Here is a 25,951-nt window from a genome sequence, read left to right as displayed (position 1 = left end):
TGAATAGAGCAGCCAGCAGGACAGAGCACTGATGGGCCCTCTGTGCCTGGCACTGCTGAGACACCTCCAGTGCTGGGGACACTTCTGGGACAAGGAGGACACTGAGGGGTTGGAGTGTGTCCAGGGAAGGGAACAGAGCTGGGGAAGGGGCTGGAGCACCAGGAGAGGCTCAGGGAGCTGGGAAAGGGGCTCAGCCTGGAGAAAAGGAGGCTCAGGAGGGACCTTGTGGCTCTGCACAACTCCCTGACAGGAGGGGACAGCCAGGGGGGGTCAGGATTTCTCCCAGGGAACAACGGAGTTACAAGCACAGGAGTGGAAGCCCAGCAGGTCTCTAGTTTCATTTCCAAGGAAAGAACTTCAGAAAACTCTTCCAATAAAAGTTTCCTGAACAGCAGCCACGACTTCTGAATCAACACTCCGGGAGCAGATTCCTCCTCTCTCCCAGCTGATGGTGTGATGGCTCTTCCCTTGCCAAACACCTGCTCGTCACAAAGTGAAGCCGAGCGCTTTATGGCCCGAAACAGGCTCTGCAAACACGTGAACCCACCATGCAAATCAGCCATTTGTTCAGCCTTCACACACACAGCAGCCACATAAGCCTGGTTCCTTGATCCTGCATGGATCTGCCACTCGGCAGCGAGGCCAGGCCTTGGTGGCTCCTGGGGGACACTGAGCCAGGCCTTGGTGGCTCCTGGGGGACACCGAGCCAGGCCTTGGTGGCTCCTGGGGGACACTCCAAGCCAAGGAGGCAGAACTGGAACCCTGAGAGCTTCACTCAGTTTGATGCCTGAAGTTTTATCTTTCGTGTTTTTCAGGTTCTGTGCTGCCCAGGTGTGTGGTTCTGAGCCTCACCTTCAGTGTTAGTGAGCTCTCTTCACAGAGCAGGGAGACAAAACAAATCCTTTTCCTGCTGGAGACAGAGAGCGAGGGTTACAAGTTTTGAAGCCCAAAAGCAAAACCAACAGTGGACTGAAGAGAGAAAACAAGAAGGATGGGACTTCATAACCTGGAGATGTAATTGGATAATTAAATCCCAGATGCAAATGGACCAAAACTTAAAAAAGGGTGAGATTTTGTGATTGGTCATCAATTTTAAGACCATTTTGTGTCCACCCTGGGTGTAGCCCTGGCCAGGCTCTTGTGCTGCCCAAGGTGTAACCTTTAAGGCCGTTTAATAAAAATCTACTTTATTCTCTTAGCTGTGTCCAGTCTCTGCTCCAGGTCAGCCTTCCCAAGGCATCAAATCCTGGACTCTTCCAAACCCTTGTCCCTTACCCCAGCAGCACTACAGACAGCGCTCATGGAATAAACCCCTCGGAGCTGCCAGAGCCTCCCTCCCTGAAGGTCTCCTGAAGATGTGACACTCTGATGATGTCTGGCAGGGAAGTGCTCCGAGGTGCCACCAAGGCGGGCAGGGACAGGCGGCTGCGTGTCATTAACGCCGCGCCCCGCTGCCTTCAATTAAACTGCTCCATCGCCGGCGACACGGGGGGAGCTCCTCTGTCTGCTTTCATCTCGTGCCTCGCACTTCACACAGCTTCTCCAAAGGCTCTGCTGGATCCCCACACACTCCCAGGATCGTTAAGGTTGGAAAAGTTCTCCGAGATCATCAAGTCCAACCATCACCGTGGTCACCACTAATCCATGTCACATCCACACGTTTTTAGTGACTCCAGCACCGCCCTGAGCAGCTGTTCCAGGGTTTTATGACCCTTCTCGTGATTTTTTTTTTTCCCCCCTCCACCAAATCTAACCTAAAGAGCCCCTGGTGCAACTTGAGGCCACTGCCCTTGCATTAAAACATAACCCGGGAAACTTCACATAAAAGAGGCAGTTGTTTTGAGGATGGTGGGAATTGGATTGGCTGGAGGTGCTCACCTGGAGAAGGCTCCAGAGAGACCTCAGAGCTCCTTCCAGAGCCTAAAGGGGCTCCAGGAGAGCTGGAGAGGGGACCTGGGACAAGGGATGGAGGGACAGGACACAGGGAATGGCTTCCCACTGCCAGAGGGCAGGGAAGGAATTGTTCCTGTGAAGGTGGTGAGGCCCTGGAATAGAATTCCCAGAGAAGCTGTGGCTGCCCCTGGATCCTTGGAAGTGTCCAAGGCCAGGTTGGACAGGGCTTGGATCAACCTGGGACAGTGGGAGGTGTCCCTGCCCATGGCAGAGGGGCTGAAATGAGATCTTTGAGGTCCCTTCCCACCCAAACCATCCCGTGATTCTGTCACAAACAAAGCAGTTTGCTCTTTCAGCTGCTTTTTTTTTTTTTTTTCTGAACTATGGCTGCAACAAGAAACAGACACACACAGAAGGCAACTCAAAGGCACTTAGCTGACCTAAATAATGGTAATTTCCTGGAAATTTCACTTAACTGCTTAGGAGTCTGCAATACTTCAAGCAATCAACACACAGTGCTCCACAGATAAAGCTGGGGGGTTTCACTTCCCATCTGAGGCATCTCCGAGAAGCAGCAGCTGTGCAAAGAGAAGATCCACAACACCGAAAAAAACCTCAGATCTCCTTTTGATTTTATGTCCCTTCTAGAAGGAGGCACTTCCAGCCTGCAGAAACTGTGAAGAGAACAAAACCAGTTCCTTGCTTCCACTTGTCACAGTCCACAGAGTCCCACATCGACAGAACGAGACATCCCACCCAGGAAAGGTGCGCATGAACTTGAAAGCTCAGCATCCCTTACAGATCTGGATTCATTAAAAAAAATAACATTTTGTTCAGAAAAGGAAACTGAAATGGGAATTTTATAGTAACAGCCACATGAGGAAAATATTTTATTACACTTTTTTTATGTATTAGCCTCAACTGTGCCTAGTTCTGCCAACAATGAGATGTTTGATATGCCCCAAGTATGAATACCTCAGAAGTTTCAATATTTGTCTTGTGTTCCCCAAAAACAAACACAACAACAAATCCAGTTTTTGTAAAGCCTAAAGCTGCAGCCACGGGATGAAGAAATGGAGTTAGTGAGGCATCACCTAAGGCAATCTATTGCTTTTGAACTCTTTGCTCACCAAGAGAAAACAGCCTCATTCTCTCTTCTCCCCATAAACCTTAAATCATGCGGGATTGCATTTTGTAAATGATTTAATGGATTAAAACCACGTGAACTGAGAAATATACGGCAAATTATCTCTCTTTTGGTGCTGATTTTAGCATTCTGTGCTGAGGGAGCCCTTGGACGGTGCAGATTTCCATCAGCACTGCTTCCCCAGCCACCCTGAGCCACCTCGTGACCAGAAGCTGGGAGATTTTTGCTGAAGTAGTTTGGATTTTCCATGGTTTAATTTCATATTAAGGCCTGGGCACATTGGCAGAGGAAGGAATTTGGCACGATGACACCAATGTTAGGATAAAGACCAAATAGAGAAAGGTTCTGTGTTGTGACAAAATTAAAGTTTTGAGGCTCCAGACAGGACTACAGAGCCTCAGACTTTAACACTTTTATAGTCAAGTCAGACAAGAAAAATTAGAAAAGGGACAACCCTGCCATGGGAAGACCAATTATTTTCAGGAAATTTAATGCCAATATTAGTGTGAACAGAGATGGCCCCAAGAACACAGTCCAGGAAACTTTTCCTGGAAAAAGTGTCCCTCACCTGGAAGGGCGCAGTCCCCACACAGAGAGAGGTGACACAAGGAAAAAACAGATGTCAAATGACAGAGACAAGTGGCTGAACCTATAACAGTGAGTTAAACCAAGCCAGGGTGGACCCAAACAGTCCAAGATAAGGATCAGGAAATGGCACAGGCTGGGGAATGTTCTGGAAGGGGGCTGGGACCAAGCTGTCCTGATTTTGGAAGTTTAACCGTGGGATCCTCTCCAGGCTGGGCCAGGTGAGCTGAGGCCAGGGGACAGGGCAGGAATGTCACAGCTTGACTGACAGTGGTCACCAGCGACATCCCAGAGCCAGAGCTGCTCCCAGACAGACTCCAGGGAAGGGCCTGGGGGTGGATGTGGAGGAGACAATGAGCAGGTCAGTGTTTCTGTAGGGAAAACGCTCCAGTGCCCTTGCTCATGGAATTCTGAACAGGAACACACCAACCCTGCAGAAGAGAGGACACAAAGTGGCTTCACATCCTCCCCTGAGAGCAGCACTTGCTCTCCACGGGATCAGACTGACTCCAGGCACTGCCTGTCACACTCTGATCCCACCACAAGAAGAGAAGAGCCCCCACGGCAAAGGTCCTGCCAAGAGCCACCATCAGTGACTAAAACACTTCGTACAGGAAAAGATCTGAGAGATCTCTTCCTTTGAGCACTTCTGGAGACACTCCAGGCTCCCTCTGCACTGCATCACCCTGAGACACCTCAGCTCCAAGGGAAGCAGCTCTGGGCTTCTAGCGAGGGAAAAAAAAACCTCCAGGCAGAATGAGAGAAAGAGAGGAAGGAAAGAAAGAAAGAGAAAAAGAGAAGAAAGAAGGAAAGAGAGGAAAGAGAGGAAAGAGAGGAAGAGAGGAAGAAAGAGAGAAAGGGAGAAAGGGAGAAAGGGAGAAAGGGAGAAAGGGAGAAAGGGAGAAAGGGAGAAAGGGAGAAAGGGAAAAAGGGAAAAAGGGAGAAAGGGAGAAAGGGAGAAAGGGAGAAAGGGAGAAAGGGAGAAAGGGAGAAAGGGAGAAAGAGAGAAAGAGAGAAAGAGAGAAAGAGAGAGAGAAAGCAAATGCTTTTCCTTTTCCCCAAACCTCTCTGAAACCAACACAAGACTGAAGAAGTGCTGAGAACCAGCACCATGTCCATCCCTTCTCAGTACAGATAACCAAGGGGCCCTTCCAGGAGAGCTGGAAAAGGCATGGAGTGACAGGACAAGGGGGAAATCTCAATGGGATATTGGGAAGGAATTGTTCCCTGTGAGGGTGCTGAGGCCCTGGCACCAGAGAAGCTGTGGCTGCCCCTGGATCCCTGGAAGGGTCCAAGGCCAGGGTGAATGGGGCTTGGATCACCCTGGGATAGTGGAAGGTGGACTGGGATGGACTTTAAGATTCCTTCCAGTCCCATCCAGTCTGGGATTTTATGATTATCCACCGTGCAGAATCCAATGCCAAGACAGTAATTCCTGATGCCAATCAGAGCTATCCATATCCAAACATCAGGCAGGCAAGATCCGAGCTTTTGAAACAGTCACCGCATTTCAACTCGGTAATTTATTACAATTAAGCTGCAGTACTGTAATTCAAGTGGAAAGGATGATACTCCAGGTAAAATAGCCAAGGTCTAATGTCAAGAGTGGCTTCTACAGAGAGAAATTGTGTTTAATCTGTGCTTGAGAGCAGTGGCAGGTCCCTCTCTCCTGCTCACACTTTTCCAACACCATCTGCTCGAGTTCAGCTCAGTGCAAAGTGTTCCTCTCCTCGCAGCAACTGGAGAAGGAACAAGATTTAAAAGTCACCACAAAAAGAACAGCAGCTTGAGATGAGGAAATTGCCTGAAATTTCATTCCTCCCAAGTACCTGCAAAAGCAGCAGCACACCCCTTCATTTAAAGATCCCAGCACTTGGTTTTCCTTCTTTATCCCTGTTTATTGATTTTACAAGGAAAATCAGCACCGGAGCTTTTGCCAGGAAGGATGAATTATGTGTGTAGATTCAAGAGGTTTAAAGCAGACTTGCACTGGAATCTGAGAATCAGGCTGTAAGCAGGATTTTTCAGCCTTTACTACATCCACAGGGAAGAAGCATTCTCCATAGGAAAACTGATCCATGAGCTGCCCAAGCTTTCATTTGGACCGTCTTTAAAACCTTTAAATTGCACAGAAATGTTGTTTTCATTGTGGATTTCAGAAAGAAGAAAATTAAAAACAAAAAAACTGAAATTTCCTACAAGCATCCAGAGATTTTTTTTTCCTCTTTACTACTTAACTGTGCCAGAAAAAAAACCACTGTGTGCTTTAAAATACATCTTCAATTAAAACTGCTCTGCAAGACTCAAGGCATTTTATTTCACAGATTTTCCTCGGTGGGGAGGTGGATTTGCTGTGCACAACACACACGAGCCCACAGTCAGTGACACAAACACTCAGGGTCCAGCCACCACAGAAAGAGGGAATAAATCAAAGTATATCAGAAGCCCTTTGAAAACAGCAAGAATCCTTTGGTCCTACCCCAGCCCTGACTTCGCTTAGTAAAAATGACTGTATTTTTAACTAAAAGGGTATTAATCCAAGTCAATTAGTCCAACCGTACGAAACCTCTCTTTGCAGAAGTGACCTTCTTTCCAATTACCTTAATTTTAACTCTGGAAGTAAAATAAGACAAACCTTCAGGCAAGTTTCATTCAGAGCAAGAACTGAAATTTCATAAACTTCAAACAACGGAAGCTGAGAAGCTGAATTGGGATTAATTTGCCTGTGTATCCAAATGCAGATGAGCCATGAACCTCCCAGCACCCTCGGCCCAAATTTCTGCTTCCAGACCAAAGTGTGACTCTGCTCTTCCTTTCAATAATCATTTTTCCACCTCTCAAATGGCTGAATTTCCAGAGCTGTGAATGCTGAGGTGTCTAAGGCTCACAGATCCTGGGAATGGGAAGCATTACACGATGCTTAAGGCCATTAAATGCGTGTTGAGTGCTGGAGCCCAGAGCCAGCCATCAAACGTGGAGATAAAAAACCTCCAACAAAAGGTTTCCACAGGAGGCTTCTGTTAAAATAAAGTAAAAATGGGAGGCTGGGGAGTTTGAAATATTAAGGGATAACAAATCTGTTTTCCAAGTTCGTTTAACTGTGTTGACTCTGCTAAGTGAAAAGGGCTGCTTAAAGGGAGTGGATGGAATCAATCACAGCAGCTTAGGGAAAACACGGCCCAGAGGTGAGGGGGGGAATAACTCATTCAGAAATGCCAGTTTGCTCAAAAAAAAAAAAAAAAGGGGGGGAGAAAAGGCCACTGGGGCAGGCAGACAGTAAAGAGGTTTAAGGTTCTTAAACCTGGAATCTTAGGAATGGATTTCCACCTGATTTTTAAAGTGAGGGATGGCTGAACACCAGCTGAACTTCCTGACACCAGTTCAATCCAGCCCCGAAAAAGGCTTAGGATGAGACAAGCTGAAGGAGAGGGAGAGAGAGGAAAAAAATCCCTCCTCTCAAGTGCTGTAATTAAGGAATATGTAAGGAAAAAACAATAACAAACTCACTTAGTTGATCACCTCTGCTGCAGGAACAGAAGAGCCCCAGAGTGAAGAGCAGCTAAAAAAGGAAGGTGTGCTGATGGCTCCCGGTATTTGGAGAGAGAGGAAATATCTGACAATGACACACAAGGCTGTGCTTCTGTGACACCATTACGATTTCACGGGTGTAATTCTGAACTTTCTTCAGGTGATGAGGCACTACTGGAACACCAAAAAGTCCCTTAAGAGAGGGAGTAGGAGCCCCATCTTTCAGCAATAAAACCACAGGATGACACTCGCTGGAGAAGCAGCTTGGCTCCCAGTCCAGGGGCACAATTCTGACTTCCCTGGATGCTGCTCATCCTGCTCCACTCCTCCGTAGCCACGAGGGTCCTCAGGGCACAGAGCTGCTCTTAACCAGAGCTCAGGGTTACAGCAACAACCTTGTTCTATTTGCTTTGTTTTCTAGGTCTCTCCTCACAGCCTCACTTGTCTTCAGAGAAGCCCCTGGATCCCTGGAAGTGTCCAAGGCCAGGCTGGATGAGGCTTGGAGCAGCCTGGGATAGCTGGAGGTGTCCCTGCCCGTGGCAGGAGGTGGCACTGGATGGGCTTTAAGGTCCCTTCCTGTGGGAGTCCAGGGCATTCCTCTGGAAGGTCACAGACCTCAGCAGAGAGGACTGGGACCCGAACAGGAGGGTGTGAATCCTGGCCAGGGGGGTTTCCTGGCACAGAGCCACAGTCTTTGACTTCAGCCCATGGAAAAAACTTCCAACACTGAGAGAAGAATTACAAGCCACAAAGGTGTGAAAATAGTACTGTAGTTTATCACAGGGTGGAAAATTTTGTCGTTTTGGGTTTTTAGAATATAGGTACAGGGAGGGGGGACAAGATGGAGGATTTAGGGTGGTGCCCTGGGTTCTTCTTCTTCTCCCCTGCTGTGATGGTGGCACAAAGCAGTTTAAGGGGACTGGGTCAGAGTAGAGGTGACCCTGTTAGGACAGGTGACAGGTATTGGCACATAAATGTAAATAAGAGACCTGTAATTATCTGTATAAAGAGGCTGTGACCTCCCATCGAAGGGGAGTTGTCCTGTGTCTGAGCAGCAGAACACCTCAGCCCAGCACAGAGAACATTGTAAGATAAGAATTAATAAACAACAAGAAACCAAGAAAAAACAACACCTTGAAGACTCTGTTTCATTCTTGCATCTGGCTCAGGGTCTTCAGAGGCAAAAGACTGTAAACCACCTTAATCTGGGGTGAGCAAAGGAAAAAAAATCCTGAGAATTTCATCCCTGGGTGGGCACTGCTTGGGCATGGAAGAAATAAAAAAAACAAACCCAAGACCTTCCAACCCAAACTATTCCATCTTTCTCTGATTCCCCCACCCAGAGTTGCTGGGTATGAAAAACCAAGTTGCCTCAGGAGAAACCTGCAGGGCCCCAGGCATCAGATAGGAAAGAGAATGGAAAACCCAACCCTTCCAAAACAGACAGGGCAGCAAAACTGATTTCCAAATGTCAGGCAACATTTCCTGGCATTTCTCAAGCTTTTTTTAGCCAAAAAGGTAACTAGGAAACCTCCCCCAGCTGAGGGCAGCCCTGGGAATGCCCCTCTTGGACACCATTCCCAAAGGACACAGCAGGAAAGCTGCTGCCATAAGCTCACACCTCAGCAGCCCCATAAAGAGCAGATGTTTATCAAGGTGCTCAGATGGGCTCATCTCAGTTTTTACCCAAAGCTGTTGATTAAGTCGTCACTCACTCAGAGATTTTGGGATGATTTTCCATTCCCCCTCAAGCCCAAAGCACAGGGAGGCAGTGGTGGATCTCATCCCAGCTCCTGCTGTACTCACCCACCACATCCCAGTCCCTGGGAAGGAGGGAACTGCATGCACCGTGGTCAGATTTATTATTTTTAAAACCGTCATTGACACACTTGGCAGAATTCAGGGCTCTCATCTGGGAAGATGAAACTCGCTACATTTGACGTGGGAGTCAGACATCCCTTCTCCCATAATGGAGTTCACACCGCCAGACACAAATCTTTGGGAAGTCACAGCTCTCCCCACCCTCAGTGGGAGCCAGGGCTATGAATTTCACTTTGGAGCATCAAACCCCTCAAGCCAAAATCACCAGGGCAGAGAAAAACCCGCATTTTGCTGTGCGCTCTGCGATTTACGACCTGGAATTTCAAGAGGGGAAGAGGAGTCCTAAAACCCTCTAAAACCCCCTGCCAATAAGAACAGAATGTCACTAAGGACCAGCTCCCTTCCCAAAGGAGCAGCACATGGTGGGACAGAGCCCAGCTCCTTCTCCCACAGCATTATTCCATGTGAAGGGCAAACAGGAGCAAGGGTTTAAGTGCTAAAGCAAACAGAGCCAGCTTTAACACACAGGTTGATGAAAGAGGCTGTACGCAGCTGCTCTTGAAGTCTTCTCTTTGTAGTCTCCATCCCCGCAGATAATTATGAGCTGAGAGGTTCCAAGACTTCAAATTATGGTTTCTGCTTCCTTCAAGTATATGTATTAAAAAATAAAGTTTTAAATCTCGTACGCTTTTTAAGATAAATGAATCCTCACAGAGGTAACAGTAATGGCCACAGTTGCCTGAGTGATGAACTTGGGGAAGGCTCAGATGTGCTCCTGGTTTTGCAGAAAGGTTAAACCTCAACCTGGCTAGGACCTGGAACTGTTTAATTTATAAATTCTTAGGAGTAGCATTATTGCCTTGGAGACTAGACACATCCAAGCCTTCCTTTAAAAGTAGATTTGAGAAATATTGATTTTTAAGAGGATTTCACAAAGCGCTGTTAGCAATAAATGCAGCACTCGGGAGAACAAAGCTGGAAGTTTTAACTCCCCAAATGCTGTGAGTGGGAACTTGGGAGAGCCCGAGTCCAGGCAATTGAAGGAATTAATCTGATATTTCACATCCACCTGGAAATAAGACATGACAATGCATGGGCTGGCAGGCCTCTCTGGAGTGACTGGTATTTAATAAATTATGGCAGTGTTTTAAAAAGAGATTAAAAAAAAAAAAAAAAAAAAAAAACCCAAGACAAACAACAACAACAAAAAGACCAAAAGTATTTTAAGAATAGATACCAAAAAAAACCCACAAAACCCCGAAAAAAGACAGTTTTACTCCAAGGGCATAGACGAAAAAAAAGGAGCCACAAACAAGAACATAACACGAGATACAAATAAGTTTGTGAAGCAAAGGAACAGGTTTATTCTCTCCCCCAAATCCGGAGTAAAAAATGCATAAAATACACTGTATTTTTTACAGCAATTGTATGGGGAGAAGGAGTAGGGGGAAGAGAGTATCAAAATCAAAACAAGTCACAAGGCATCAACGATCCCTTGATGACAGCAGAGTAGTTTTTGTTGGCACAGCTCACGACAGCTGGAGGAATAATTGCGATGCTGAGCGAGGATGCCGAGAATATTTTGCTTCAGAGACTCAGATGAAAGATGTTATCCACAAGCACTTTGCAAATGTTAATTAAACCCACACAGCCCCTTTCTGGCAGATCAAGAAGTATTTATCCGTATTTTGCAGAGAGGGGAATGAATATCTCAGGCACTTTTAACTTAAGGTTAAATCTGCTCTTTGTACTTAGGAAGTGCCCCACAGATAAATCATTAAAAACACAAATTAACCTTCCCAGTCCAGCACAGCCAGGATGGAGCTGATCCCTCTCACTTCTCTCTGACTCCTGCCCCAACAGAAGCCTTTACTCTGCAGAAAAACCAAACTCTGACATGAATATGGGCACCACAAATCAGCTTTAAAATAATACTGACCCTTGGTGAGCTGGAAAAGAAATAAAAACCCAAACTAATTCAACTGCTTCTCCTTTGGTTTTGCCCTTCAAAGGTGAGAGCTTTTCCAGGGCTTAAAATCATGGAATATCCTGAGCTGGAAGAGATTCATAAGGATCATTGATCCAGTCCCTGGCCCTGCACAGACACCCCAATAATCCCCCCTGAGAGTGTTGTCCCAATGCTCCTGGAGCTCTGGCACCTTTGGGAATGTCACCACTCCCTGGGGAGGTGTCCCAGCATCCTCTGGGGAAGAGCCTTTTCCTGATGTCCAGCCTAAACCTGACACAGCTCCAGCCATTCCCTGGGCCCTGTCCCTGCTCACAGGGAGCAGAAACTGGAGCTGAACCTCAGGAAGAAGCTGCAGCCCCCAGTGAGGCTCCCTTCAGCCTCCTCTTCTCCAGGCTGGACAAATCCAGCGACCTCAGCCCCTCCTTGTAGCTATTCCTACCATTCCAAACAAGCTTCCTAATCCATAAATCACCATCCTCCAACAGGATGGAACAGCAGTAGTGCCAATTTAAGCCAAAGCAGTGAGTTCAAAGCAGGCAGAACCAGTGAAAATGAAAAGGAGCAGCAAAATCATTCCCAAAAAAAGACAAAAGAGGCACAAAGTATTTGAGGCCCCTACACTGGCAGGGCAGGTGTACCGCTGTGTCCTGGAAAAAAAAGAGTTTTTCCTCAGAAGAAAACCACTCCATTATTTGCTAAATTGACACGGAACATTTGGTATTTAAGAGGGGAAGGGGCAGTTTGTTGGATCTATAAAGGAGTAGAGCTGAGAACATCTGCAAGGTCAGGAGAAAAATGCATAAACACACATGTGAACTAAAACATCAGAACACACAGTGGTGGCCGATGTCTGTGATCCCACCATGAAAATAAGCAGATTTGGAGTTCCTTCCTGTTCAAAAAAAAATTAGAACAACTAAAAACACTAACTAACCCTGAAGCAGCTGATTTAGGATATATTTCAGTTGGAAATACATTTAAGGATGCAGTTGGAAAGGAAACCTAAAAGAAAGTGGAGCACTTTCAAAGACTGTGGCACATCCCCATGCTGCAGAAACTCTGTGGGACAGGGTCCCTCGCAGAGCTCACACCCAAAGGCAAACACTGATTACACACACAGTGTGACAATGTTTTTATAGATCTGTGCCTTTTATTCCATTTATTCACAGTGTAACCCACAGGGCACAGCACACAATCCACCACCCATCAGCTCAGGAGACTGTCAAGAGCTGCAGGCTGCATTCAGAGCAAGCACAGGAGCTGAAAAGCTTTTCCTGGGCTAATCCAGTGCCTCAGCTGGTTTTTTTTTGGGAGCTTGCATGATCACAGGAACTTTAGGAGCTGCAAGGGTCTGGCTTGCAAAACCAAGCTGATCCGTGCCACAGGACAAGGAGCCACCACCACTAAGTCAGCTTTGTCACTGCCCCACACAGGTGCCACCATTTTCTCACTGCTAATCCAAGGTTTAATCCACAGGAAGCTCCAGGGAAAACCTGGAAACCTCCCCAGGGAGCCACAGCCAGGAGACAAACTCGGGCCAGAGGCAGCAGATGTTTGCTGCTGTGTTCACAGTTTCCCCGTCTGCGACCCTTTCCAGGCTCACTCCAGCCAGATCCAGCTCCTGCTCTTCCCATGAAGAGACAGCAGGAAAAGGTTCTTCCCCAGAGGGTGTCAGGCACTGGAAGAGCTCCCCAGGGATTGGTGAGGTTCCCAAAGCTGCCAGAGCTCCAGGAGAGTTTGGACAACGCTCTCAGGGGTGCTCAGGGTGGGATTGTTCACCAGGGGCTGAACTCCATGATCCTTATGAATCCCTTCCAACTCAGCATATTCTGTGATTCTTTGCCATCCACCTCAGAGTTTCCTCTCCAACGTGCTCACTCAAGACCACGGTACTACAGGCATTTAAATAATGTTTCAGTGTCATTTTTAACGACCAAGTCAAAGTATTTTGGCTCATAATTCCATCCGTGCCCTTGGCTTCTGGTTATATTAAAACTGCACACACAGAGGTAGATATTGAGACATTATTAAAGGTGAGCAATTCCCACCAAAAATGTATTTGCAGCCCACTTCATCTTGATGACAAGGCTGGAATTAGGGCAATTCCAGCTGGGAACTATTCCTGTGCTTTATTTAACACACGCTGCACTGACCTTTTCCTGGCTGCTGGTCTGGGGATTTTCCCACAAACATTTGAAGGGTTTGGACTGGTTCTGGATCTGCTGCCACTCTGCCAGGTGAGCAAACTCCAAGGAGAGGTGTGAGGCTCAGCACTCGGGGCTGCAGGAGGAGCAGGGATCTCCAAGCAAGGGGCAGGGGCCAGGCCTTGTTATTCCACCCTTTCCAGTAAGAGACCCAGCACATTTTTTTTGGCCTTCCCACACAAATCCATATTTGTATGGCTGCCAGCTCTTTATCACTTCCCTTTTGGCTTTTTTGGTTGCTTGCTTTAAACTTTGCCCAAGGTTACATTCAGCAAAGGCTGCTCCCTCAAAATACAGCATTAAACCCACTATCACATTAACATCTGGAAATCGCATTTAAATCCCCCTTGAAAGTGAATGCCTTGCAAAAGAAAGCCCCAACTGAGCAGAAAGCAGAGAATTTTTGCAGCACATCCCTTTGCATGTGAACCATTTTGCAAAGGCCACCTTGCAGCTGTTTGTCATGACCTTCTGGAGATCAATGTCCCCACCTGTGCTCACCCTCTCCTGGGAGAGCAAACACCACACAAAACAAGCATCTCCGGGTAGCCTGGAATTTGACACTGGGTCTAAACAAGCTCAAAAACCTCCTACATCAAGTACAACCTGCTGCAGTCACCAGCTCAAAGCCCCCTCTGAAATGGCTCAGAAAGAGCCCAGCAGCTGTTGAACTAATTCCTGTTTTTTCCCACCCAAACTAATGCTTTGGAATCTGCACATCTCTGCCTAGAAGCCACTGAGTTACAAAACTCTCAGTCGCTGCTTGTGGCCTTTTATAATTTTCCTTTGGGGGATCAACGCTGTCCTTAAAGGTTGGGGGTTTTTTCCCCACCATGGCACCATCTGTATTTCTTATTTACACAATCAGACACCATCTGTAATTAATGTTTTCAGGAACCCCTCTGCTGGCCCTTCACCTCTGTTACCACCCTGCAGCTGCTCAGGGCCTCTTTCAGCAGCTCCCATGTCCACCAAAGGCTCCAGACAAACAGCAGACTATTCCAGATCATCCCTCAGCAGATTTAGTGACTCTGGAAAGATCCCCAGGGAAGGAGGGTTCACTGCCAGCGAGTTTCATTAAGTATCCAAAAACACACAGAAAAAAAAAAAATTTAAAATTGGGGTTTTAATTATTTTCCAAGCTGGCTGTAGCACACAGAACATCACAGAGCATGTGCCATATGAATGGCCTTGCCCCCAATTCTCTGCATTTTTTTGGGCACTGACAGCAAGGACAGCTACTCCCAGGAGGAGTAACTTCACTCGGGATAACCAAGCAGTAGGAAAACCCTGCCTTTTGCCCCACAGTGCCAACAGGGAGAGGGCAGAGAGACTGGGAACACCTTTCAGACAGCGACACAAGCTCCCTGCCGTGAGAGGCTTTGTTCAGGGCGTGGGTTTGCAGTGATGCTCAGCTGATCTCGTGGCCTGCTGAAAAGAGGGATCTCCTCCCCAGTCTCCAAGCCTGAGTCAGGGAGTTAGGATGGAAGGGAAGTTTCTGGACTGAGAGGGAAGGAACTGGATGTGTATCACTGCAAAAAGAGCACAAGGCTGAGAGCAAAACCTTTCCTTGCAGCACCAGCTTGCCGTGAGATCAGTTCAGCTACAATGCACAGCCACACTCTAAATTTAGAGAGCTTTCTAACTCTAAAGCTGTATCCCACATCCATTATTCCTCTCCAACACAAGAATGAGCCGTACTATTATAAATGCTTTTATACCAGCACTGTGCTCTTCACCCTACAGGAGCACACATCAATTGTGGATAAAGTGGTTCAGCTTTGGAATGTAGACAAAAACTGAGACAACGCTAATGGTGGTGAAAGACAGGTTGCCTGGGGAGGGAAATGATCAGAGATTTAAGAGGAAAGGGGGGAAAAGAAACCCCTACAGATAATTTACCTGTGCTTGGGTCACTGCTCATTAGTGCTGGGAAGAGAATCACTTCACAAGTTATAAATTAGGCTGCTCTTGGCTTACTCCCTTATTATCCAGCTCAGGCAGCGGCCAGGAGCCTTTCACACGCACCGGATAATGGGAACACTTACTCTGAATAAAACCAACAGAGGCAAAGGGAAAAAAAAAAAAAAAAGAAACCAGAGGCCTTCATTTGGGCAGGAAAAACCATCGGGAGACCCAGCAGTGGCACTGGGTTTCACCAGTCACTTCTCTGTCACTCTGCATTTCCTCCTTTTCCCCACAGAAGGGAAAACGGCTCCGAAAACAAACTCGGGCTGTGCAGAAGATGTTTTCTCCTGTTGATATTTCCATCTACCCCCTGCTGATTTGGGATTTCCAACAGATTTTTTTTAAAAGCTTTCCCACTCACTCCACTCTTAAGAAGGTTCTGGAGAGATTGTTCAAGGCAGACATCTATAAAACTTTTTTTTAAATTTTGGTTATTAGGCAAAGCTCACTGTTCAACAGCAAGCAGTCAATTTCTGCCTCAATTTTCTAATCTTTTGTAATCGTGGCTTGAAAAAAATACAGCTTCTTTAAACATTCATGGGTTTTTTACTGTACAGAAATAAAATCCACCAGACAGTAATATACCAATGATACCAATCAGAGCTGGCAAGGGCAAGATCATTCTTTTCCCACACACCTTCTAATCTCCCGCTTATATCTCTGCTAAAACAAACTCATTATTAAAAAGCGCTTTAGTTCTAAAGGTCAAAGGTTGACAAAATCCACAACTTCGGAACAACAAAAGCCAACTTTGACCAGAAAAGCTGAGACAGCCAATTCAGCCCAAAGATTTTTGGCAGTTTTCCCTCCTTAAAGGATGAGCTGTGCAGCTGCAGCCCGATCACCAGCAGCAGCCTGACACTTGGCCTTGCTCTTTAGGATTCCATCTCAGAGGCAAAAGCACATGGAAACAAAGACACACTCGGCCAGTGAAGCCAAGAGGATCTGTGTAAATTAGCTCCCCGGAGAGCTGACAAAGGCTCCCTTCCCTCCTCAAAGGCAGCAGCTCTGCCGTGCCTCACGGTGAGCACTCCAGGCGGAATTCAAAGGACTCTAAATCTGTCCACAGGGAAAGGCAGCAGCTGGATCAGCAGGATGAAGCTGGGAGTTCAGGCAGCTCCACACAGGAGAAGGGAAGGGAAAAGGGAAGAAGTGAATCCTCCTTTCCTTAGAGGCAGTTTCAGTGCACTGCAATCCCCTTCCACTCCTCTCGGGTTAAATCTCTCCTCTAAAATGCTTTTGCCGGCCACTGGTACAGAGGGCTGATCTCTGACCTCATTACAGACCCAGCCCCACTCAGCACCCAAAACCTTCCCCCTCTCTTTTCAACGGTGTAAATACTAACACACAAAACATTAATCTGACTCTTCACAAATTAATAACAGAGGTTTAAATCTCACTTTTCTAGGGAACGGCCACGGCCCCAGGGCTGCCAGAGCTCTGGGAGCATTTGGACAGAGCTCTCAGGCACAGGGTGGCATTGCTGGGGTGTCTGCAGGGCCAGGAGTTGGACTGGAAGATCCTTGTGAGTTCCTTCCAACTCAGGATATTCTTAAATTCCTGGTAGATTTTTTTTTAGCAGCACTACCTAGTGGAGGTCCAGGCTGAAGCTTGCCTCAGAGGCAGAAATGAAACCAGAAATGAAAGCTGCCCCCCCTTGCTCACTACTCTGGACCAAGAAAAATTCCTCTTCTACAATTTTAAGCATCGTCTTCACAGCAAGATGCCTGTGACTTCCACATCAGCCTTTCTGCTGCCTGTGGGAGGCACAGATCTTGGCTTGCTTTTAGCTCCTGAGTCACTTGGGAGCTGGGAACAGAAGGAGTAAGAATCCTTCAGTCATCAGCATCACCAGCTAAAAACACCCAGAGAGCAGCAGGTCTGAGAGCCGCCGAGTGCAGGAAGCACGTGACAAAAACATCTCCAGCAGCGAAAAATTTAATAACCTTGTCATCAATTCTGAACAAACAACAACACCGATTCCCACTCTTCCTTTGATTTGCAACAGAAGGAGGAAGAAATAAAGTTGTTCAAACAGGAACAGCTGTTCCATCAATGCTGGTATAATGGAGTCTCCAGCATCCTGCTCTCGGGAGAGCCATCACTGTGTTTGAGGAAGAGTTCTGTCTTTTCAAGAGGACTTCAGAACCTCAAACACCGACCTGCAGCTAGGTTTTTCTCCCTAATCAGAAGTCAATTATCCTGCTGAGTGATGACAGAACAATTCACAAAGCAAATCCTTCTCATATCGGGGCCCTCTGTGACGGAGTTGTGCTGGGAACTTCCTCACTCCCACAAAAGGAAGGAGGATTTCACTTGTGCCTCCCACAATTATTCCCAAGGGGCTCCCTCTGAGCTGCCAGGTGAACCTTCAGTGTAGGAAAAGCTTCACCTGACAAGGTGAGCTAATGCACTTTTATCCACAGCAGAAGTTCCCAAGTTTTTATCAAGCCTGAGGAGATCTAGAACATTATTTACACCCAGCTCTAGAGTTCACTCACAGAATCAAACTCGTGCTACTGCCATTGTTTCTCACTTCCCCATCACTGCTACAGTAATGCAAACCTCCTGGAGGGTCCTTTTAATCATTTTTCACCACGTTGAAATAGTTTCATTATACTAAACAATTTTCATGTGACACAGAAGTTTTTATCTGCTCCCAGAATTTGTTCCTTGCAGGGTTCTTGTCCCAGCATTGTTCCCTCCCCAGGTGTCTGAGCTCAGATAAACTGAAATTAGTTCCAGAGAGGGCTGTCAGTACCTGCTGTGGATAAATGAAGTTCAAATTCATAGAGTGGGTTGGGTCGGAAAGGACCTCAAAGCTCATCCTGTTCCAGGAGTGGCTGAGCTTTGTTATTTAACAATGAAAAAACCCAGCGAGACCAAGGGAAGAATCAGGGAATTGGAAAATCACAAAAATCCAACCATCAGCCCAGCACCACCACGTTCACCACCACACCAGGCCCTCAGCTGCCACGTACACACATTTTTTTGAACACTTCCAGGGATGGTGATCCCACCACTGCCCTGGGCAGCCCATTCCAGTGTTTGACAACCCTTTCCATGAAGCAATTTTTCCTGATATCCAACCTTAACCTCCCCTGGCACACCTTGAGGCTGTTTCCTCTTATCCTGTCGCTCACCAGGGAGAAGGCCTGACCTCCACCTCCCCAAAACCTCCTGTCAGGGAGTTCTGTGGAGCAGGATGAGAACTGCAGCCCTGCACTAACACACACAGAGGATCTCACCTTCACCTCACTCGAGCTCTTTCCCTCTAACCCTCCGTGGGATCCAAGAAGATCTGTGAGCAGAAATAAACACACCAACAGTGACTTATTCTCCCCAAAGCAGCTCCTGGCTGGAAGGGGGGAGAACAGAACCCAGGCTGACATCCCAGGCTCAGCAAGCAGGAGCACTCCAGCACATACTGCTGGCTTTGTGGTGTGCCACAAAGGCAGCCTGTTCCAGCTCCCTCGTCACACATTGTCCCACACTGCCTCTGCTCCCAGTTTCAATGGCTGCATTAAATGGAAAAGTCCCCTGGGTGATGGCACGAGCTGGATTCTCCCAGTTCCATCTCCCCAGCGCGGCTGGATCACCGCAGGGATCCCAGGGAAGTCTCCAAACCTTTCCTCCCTCCCAGCTAACCCAGGAGATCTCCCCTCCATGGAGGTTCTCATCCCAAGAGATTGACTTGGGCAGAGCAAAATTCCAGCACGCAGCTCAGCAGTTTACAAGCCCTTTCCACACTGCCTGTATTATTCAGGCAACGTACTATAAAAAGGTAAAATCTAAATAAATGGATGCAGTGTTCCAGTGCTGTCCAGGAGGAGCTGACCCCTCATTCAGGGAGATCAATGTCTGCTGCATTTACACCCTCCAAGGCCAAAAATAATGCTGGAACCACCAGGAGAAACAGCCAATTAAGCTGTTTTTTCTCCCAGGCAGATTAAAAATTACTCTCAATTTACTACCTTCCTAAACTGCAGCTGAAATTATTATAGTAGGCTGGCTTTGGGCTGGCAGCCTGGCTGTGTGCAACTTCACATACACGAGAGTAAAAGAAGAAATGAGAAAGAACCATAAATATTAATTTATGTATTTTATTTATATATATATATATGAAGGGAAGGAATACTAAAAAACCTTCATTCTTCACCAATGAGCTGGGACACCCTGAGGAGCTGATAGAAAAATCAACTTTTAGTTTCTGGATGTATTTCTTTCCCTCTCTCCTCCTTGTGGTGTCCCCTGTCCAGGACTCCCCAGGTGAGGTCAGGACTGGCTGAGGCACAGGTGACACACCTGGGCAGGCCAGGTGAAGCTTTGGGGAGCCTTTGGACAAATCTGTGCAATGAACTGATTGTGCTGCACGAATTGGCTGCTTTGGGAGAGGACTGCCACAAGGATTTGGTCCCTGTGCAGGACACAAGCCACCAGAGGAGCACCGGGAGGTTAAAGGCAGGAAGGAAGCACTGGGGAAGGCAGCAGAGAGGAAAGAACAAAAGCACACTGGTGGAAATAGCAGCGGAGGCGTGGAAGATAAACCTCAACGCCTGAAAAAACTGCTCTGGATGGTCCACGGAGCTGTGATTCAGCGCTGAGGAAAACATCCAAGAGTCCTTAGCTGAAGAGAGGCCCAAGTTTCCCGGGCTGCCCACAGGGCAGGGCTTTAATCGCCCCTGGGGGAGCCCTGACTCACCTTAGGGCAGCACAAAAGCCACAGATCTGAGGCAGGGCAGAGAGACAAAACCACAGACTTGTCAGCCTCAGGCACCGGCAGTCTGCACCCCCGGGACTGCAACCCTGGAGTTAACACTTCAATCACATCATATTCCAGTTCTACTTTTTGGAAGCCACTAATAACATAAATATCGTTTAGGCAAAGCAGAGGAGATGCAGAGCCAGGCCCTGCCCTTGCAGAACCAGAACCTGTTTGATGACTCTGATTTATATTTATCTAAATAAGGCCAATTCTCTATTTTGATATCATTTCTTAACCAACGCAGAGGGGAAGAGGGTTTATCACCCAGAGTTATTTCTTGTCCTCATTCAGAAGATGCAGTAATTTTAGTTTCACCAAATTGCCGCAGGATACAAAGATACATCCTTTAGCACAAAGCCACACAACTCTGCCAGGGCTCCTTGTTAACAATGCATTGTTCTAGTGACTCAGTGCACCGGAATGCTATTGGGTTTATTCATAGCTTTTCTGATAGAGTTTTTAGATTAGACACACAAATCTCTGGTTTTTAGAAAAAAAAATAATAAAATGCTAAGGCTTGTTATTACATGGAGCATCGAAATTCCTCGTTTCTTTTCTATGGCTAAACATACAGAGAACTGCAGCAAAAGGACAGGGCCTCAGAAACTCAAAGGTTCTTTCCATCTTCTAGTAAGAACACTGAGGAGGAGAAAAAAATGACCAGAAATTTTAAATAATGAAGATGGTTAAAAACATGAAGCATCTCTGTAAGGACCACTGAATCAATTAGAACATTTTAGTCTGGAAGAGAGGCCTCTGACAGGGGACACAGTAGGGATTTACAGAATTTTATGCAAATGACAGTTCCCCAAAGATGAGCTTATTACAGCACACAGAGCTGGCAGTAGGTGCAGTTACCAAAAGGAAGTGGTCCATCACACACAGCCAAACTTTGAAATGCCTGGACAGAGGCTGAAAGCACGCAGGGCTTCAACTAAGAAATGAATAAACTGATGGGAGATGAAGGACATTGCTACTGGCCATGGCTGGAGACAGGACAGACCCAGCCTCCTACAGCTCAGGTGTTTGCTCCGAGTTTTTCAGAAGCAGACAAAAGCCTCCAGCATCTTCTGAGGGGAACAGCAGCAAGAAGCAGGAATTCCAGTCCCTCCCATCCCAGCGTTCCTCGGGAGAACCGCAGGAGGCACAGGCAGCACAAACCCTCCCTGCCATACCCGAGTGCTCTCCCCCAGCCCTTCCTTCCTCCTCGCAGCTGTCAGCAAAGACCACGGCAGCCCGTGTGAAGCACAGGAAGCACCAGACCCACGCTCGTGATCGTGTGGATGGTGCCACATCCTCACAGGAAGGGACCTGCCACAAAACTCCTGCAGAGCCTGGCTTTGCTGCCGAGCCAGGAAGCCTCAGGAGGTGTTCAAAGATGAGCCTCCTGAAAGTATTTTTTTTTTAGATTCCAGGCCCAACCCAGTTATTTAGATATTTAGTGTCAGGGAGGGAGTCTTGCATAAGAATGACTTGTTAAGGAGTCCCTTGGAACAGGTTATTTTCCCATTCTGCTCCGTGGCAATCACAGACTGTTTTCCAGCATCTCCTCTATTCCAGCTCCCTGCCAAGAACAACTCTTCCCTCAGCCATCTCCTACTGACCTAAATTCACACTCCTCGCTTTAATCACAGCCTTCCAGCCTAAAAAGGACTCCAGACCTGAAATCCTTGTCTCCTACATTCATCCCTCCAGGTCCACGAACACAGAAGGGCTCCTGAAGGTCAATGCTGAAGCTGCTGCACACCACGGCAGTGTAAAAAACATTGTTCAGTCCAAATGATGTCCTGGGGGAAGCCTGTGCAGCCCTTGGCCTTGTGCAGGCTGCACAGCTGTCAGCCTGAGACTTCCTCCTCCTTAAGATATGCAGAGAGGAGGAGAATTCAATGGTATTGAGCGATCCCAGCTCCTGAAGTCAGCAGATCTGGCTCAGAGCACACAGTGGGATTAGAGCTGTCGATGAGAGCCTTGGCATTGACCAGCAGCGTTTGTCCTTCACCCGCCCCAAGCTGCCACTCCCAGTTTTGTTATTCACTGCTGAGTTTTTCACCGGAGCTCTGCTCCACCTGGGAGGAAACTTCTGAATGGGTTTTTTTTGGGGGAGTAAACTCAAACGGCTCCACCCCCAGCCGGCCTGGGAAAAGAATTTTCAGAGAAAAGTGGGAAAAACTATTTATTTAACAAACAAAATGCGTACCAGTATGAGGAATGAAAAAAAAAAAATTAAACAACAAAACCCTCGCTGCTCCAAAGAGAGATGGCACAACTGAGGAGGTTTTCACCAGAAGTTAGGAATGAGGAAGCCACAAGTGAGCTTGCCTCTCTTTCCCTTCTTTCCCAGAAGCACAGGAATTCTCTGCCCTGCTCCCTGGATGCAGCCACACCAACCTGATGACACCACTCAGTCTCTAAATTCGTTATTTCATCCTTGACTTTTGTTAATGAACACTTTCAGTTTCAAGATTCATCATCCCACATTATCCTTCCGAATCACCTGCTAGGGCTGCCACAATAAACTCAATTGCTGCAGCTCCCACACTCCCCTGAGTTTTACAGCCCATCCTACAGCACAAGTGAGTTTGCCTCTCTTCCCCTTCTTTCCCAGAAGCACAGGAATTCTCTGCCCTGCTCCCTGGATGCAGCCACACCAACCTGATGACACCACTCAGTCTCTAAATTCATTATTTCATCCTTGACTTTTGTTAATGAACACTTTCAAGATTCATCATCACACATTATCCTTAGGAATCACCTGCTAGGGCTGCCACAATAAACTCAATTGCTGCAGCTCTCACACTCCCCTGAGTTTTACAGCTCATCCTACAGCATCCTCCTGGCTTTCAGACGCCTGTATCAGGCAATTCCCTTTTTTCAGTCTGGCCACACCACTGCACCACATGGGCCAAGACATTCCAATTAATCAGAATTTACTAGCTGGAGTAAATACTGATTTACTAGCTGAGTAAATAAATTTACTCCCTCACAGTAGCGAGTTCTAAGATGTTTGCAGACACCTCATAAAGCACGGGCTTGTTATTACAGCCCATTAACACGCGTGCAAGAAATTTTAATGTGTAAAAATTCCCCATGAAATAAAGATTTTCTCCTCCACTTTCAGGGCAGACCTGCCATCCTTTACCATGAACTGGACAACGCTTTCCAGTGTTTTTTTTATCCTGCTCTTTTCCGCCCACCAGTCAAGTCAAGCCTCATTTGGCTGATTTCACAGCACTCCTTTATGAGTAACCCCGTGCAGGTCTCTCATCCACCCTCCTCACTGGGTTCCAACACCTCCAACAAGGCTGGAACAGCTCTGGGGAGCATTTCCCCTGCTGACCCTGCAGCACAGGAAGCCTCAGGTGACACCTTTAGAGCTTTAGTGTTGATTCCCCACAGCCCTGAGCAGGCCCCTGCTCTGCCACTACTGGAAGCGTGGTGAGGACACAATTTACCACTTCAGATAAAAGCAGCTGGAGCACACTTCTCCCAAAACAAGAGTTAAGCCAAGGAAGCTTGTACTTTTAGGGAAAACACTGTCCAAGCTTGCAGACTTAATGCTGTGCCCCAGTGGAGGCAATTTGAGGCTGACATCAGGCACTAAAGAAAGTTTTACTCCTGAAATATGAAGGTACTCACTGCACACAGTGATCAGCTGGCAGGCTGGGATCTGTCCCTCTCCTGCAGCCAGCTCTCTACTCATCTGTCTGGAGCCTGTAAGAGAGGGAAAAGAGCTGTAAATATACATAAAGTGACCAAAACAATTTCAACCATTTTTTAATATCAAGAAGCAGGCCAGGTAATCAATGCAAAACACACGCTCACCTCCCCAGCTCTGAGGTCAAGAACTCAAAGCACCTGCAAAGCTCTCAACAAGGTCTCTCAAGTAAATTCTGTGATGCTTGAAAACAACTACAGCACTGGCTGCCTCTGGAGGCTGTTGAGGTCAGACCTGATGCAGCCCAGGAGAGAAAAGCAAGGTATTTATACAGGAGAGCAGCAGCAACAGCTTCCCAGAGCCAGTGTACTCCAGAGACGGTGACTCACAGCTCTTTGTGACACGTCCTGATCCCCAGAGCACCATTACACACGCGGGGGAACAAATGTTTATGCACGGGCTCTGATCTGGAGTGCACCAAAGAAGTTTCCCTTTAACACATTTGTTGTTTCTACACACTTTATCCCCTTAATGAGGCGCCACTGAAGTTCTGCTTAAACCCATTTTGATTAAGGAAAAGATTATCCATAGAATTGCCAGCCGTACGTGTTGGTGTACATCACACACAGACCAACTGTGCTTCAGGGAGACATTAAATCCCCCTTCAATTAATAGAGGCACCTCTTAAAATGAGCATTAAATAATTCCCCACAACGTAGCAAGACAACTGGCTACTCCAGTAAATTGGAATAGAAATAACTTCCCATCTCTGCAGCAACAAAATCCCAATCAAAGCCTGCCCTTAAAAACAAGAGGTCAGTAAGGAGGGATGCGGGGCAGGAATGCTACTACCTCAGTGCTATTGTGTGCTTATATTAAAAGCTCTTCATCAAAAAATTAAATGAAATGGATGCCTTTCATGTTTATCAATAACAGAGCTAATGGTTTTTATGTAAATGCCATTACTTTCAGCCAGATCTGCAAGAGACTGGAGCCACATAGCCCCATCTCCCTTTGCAAGAGACTCCCTTCAGGCAGCCAATCTAAATGCAAATTACAATCAAAAGCAAAACCAAGAGTTTTCTGGATGATACTGAACACATAAAACTAGGGACAAAGCAGAGATATTTAATACCAACCCTCCTCTTCTGGGAAGACCTCCTGATCTCACATTGCTCACATACATAAAAATTATAAGTATAATTTGGTTCTCATTTACAGTTATATTATTTACCAGCTTCTTCCCTTCTATTGCCTTCAGTGTTAGAAAAAAAAAAAAGGGGGAATGTTCTTCTGTAGAGAGAATCACCTCTCGGAGATGTTTCCCTCCAACAGAAGCATTCCATCAGCAAGAATATTAAATCAGAGCCATAATAAAACCCCAGTCGGATTTACCAAGAACAAACTGCACTTCCACCTTTTCAGGAGGAAATGTTCTTCCCGGAATGGAGTTGTTTTGCAAATCAAGGAAGAAGGTGTTACTACAGGATGGTTATTAAGAGGCAGAGACACAGAACTGCTGTCACTACAAGGAGCACCACGTTCCTGCAGCATGAAAGTGCTCAAAAAGTGCTCTTTTTGAAGAGCACTTAAATCCCACCCCTACCTGGAGCACAGATCCAGCCAGGACTTTGTCAGCACTGACTGAAACGAGGTGCTGCTTAGCGAGGAGAACGCACAGAGAAACTGAGATTGAAAAAAAAAGGCAAAAAGCTGACAACCCAACTTGGGCAGAGTCTGCACAGGAGTCTCGGTGAGGACTGACTACCACACCAAACTTCCCCTCCCCAAGAGGAGCACAAATCCTCGGAGGGATGCTGCTAATTAACCATGGGGCTGAGTACACCTCGTTACAGGGGTGAGGAGCTGAGCACTGTGTGTGTGTGTGCTGCAGGAACACTCACAGAGCAGAACCTTGCTAATTAGCATTAATAACTGCGAGACCACTGCTGCAAAGGGCTGGATTTTGGGAATCAGCCAGCAAGAAACCGTGCAGAGTGGGAAACCAGAGGGACAACACAGCGCAGCAGGCGCCTGGTTCGCTTCTTTGGGTGTCTATAATTAAATAATTTATCATTGTGCTCCCGTGTCTACTAAGTGAATGTGCAGCCTGCGAACAAAGCCCCTCCTGTCACGCAGAGCCTTGCTGAATCTGAAAGTTTGATTGCCTGTGCAAAGAGGTCGGCAAATTAAAAACCACAGCCCTGACTACCTTCCCTCAGAAACTTTTCTTGTGGGCCAGCATTTCAGAAAACTCACCAACTTCATCTGCTCTGTCTCACAGATGTGTTGTTCTATACACAAAACCTCTGGTTTTCAGTCCTGGAAGACAACTCAGAGTTGCCAAGGCTCCCTTCTCCTCCTTCCCTTCCTCCATAAACCTGGTGAGGGAAGTTTTGGCTCCCCTCTAGCAAAA

The 25,951-nt window shown here is 47.0% G+C and overlaps 1 protein-coding gene across 2 annotated transcripts in view; it reads right to left on the bottom strand.

The window, feature by feature from the left end:
* Nucleotides 1-25,951, bottom strand: part of EXTL3 (exostosin like glycosyltransferase 3) — a 114,103-nt gene that overhangs the window by 67,196 nt on the left and 20,956 nt on the right. For both annotated transcript variants that reach the window (XM_066314585.1, XM_066314586.1), the window contains exon 2: nt 23,517-23,591. The gene's annotated coding sequence lies outside the window, so the exon portion shown is untranslated. The remainder of the gene's footprint in view (nt 1-23,516; nt 23,592-25,951) is intronic.

This window comes from Sylvia atricapilla, chromosome 3, assembly GCF_009819655.1.
Source record: "Sylvia atricapilla isolate bSylAtr1 chromosome 3, bSylAtr1.pri, whole genome shotgun sequence".
NCBI lineage: Eukaryota > Metazoa > Chordata > Aves > Passeriformes > Sylviidae > Sylvia > Sylvia atricapilla.
This window is presented reverse-complemented; position numbering and strand designations above follow the sequence as displayed.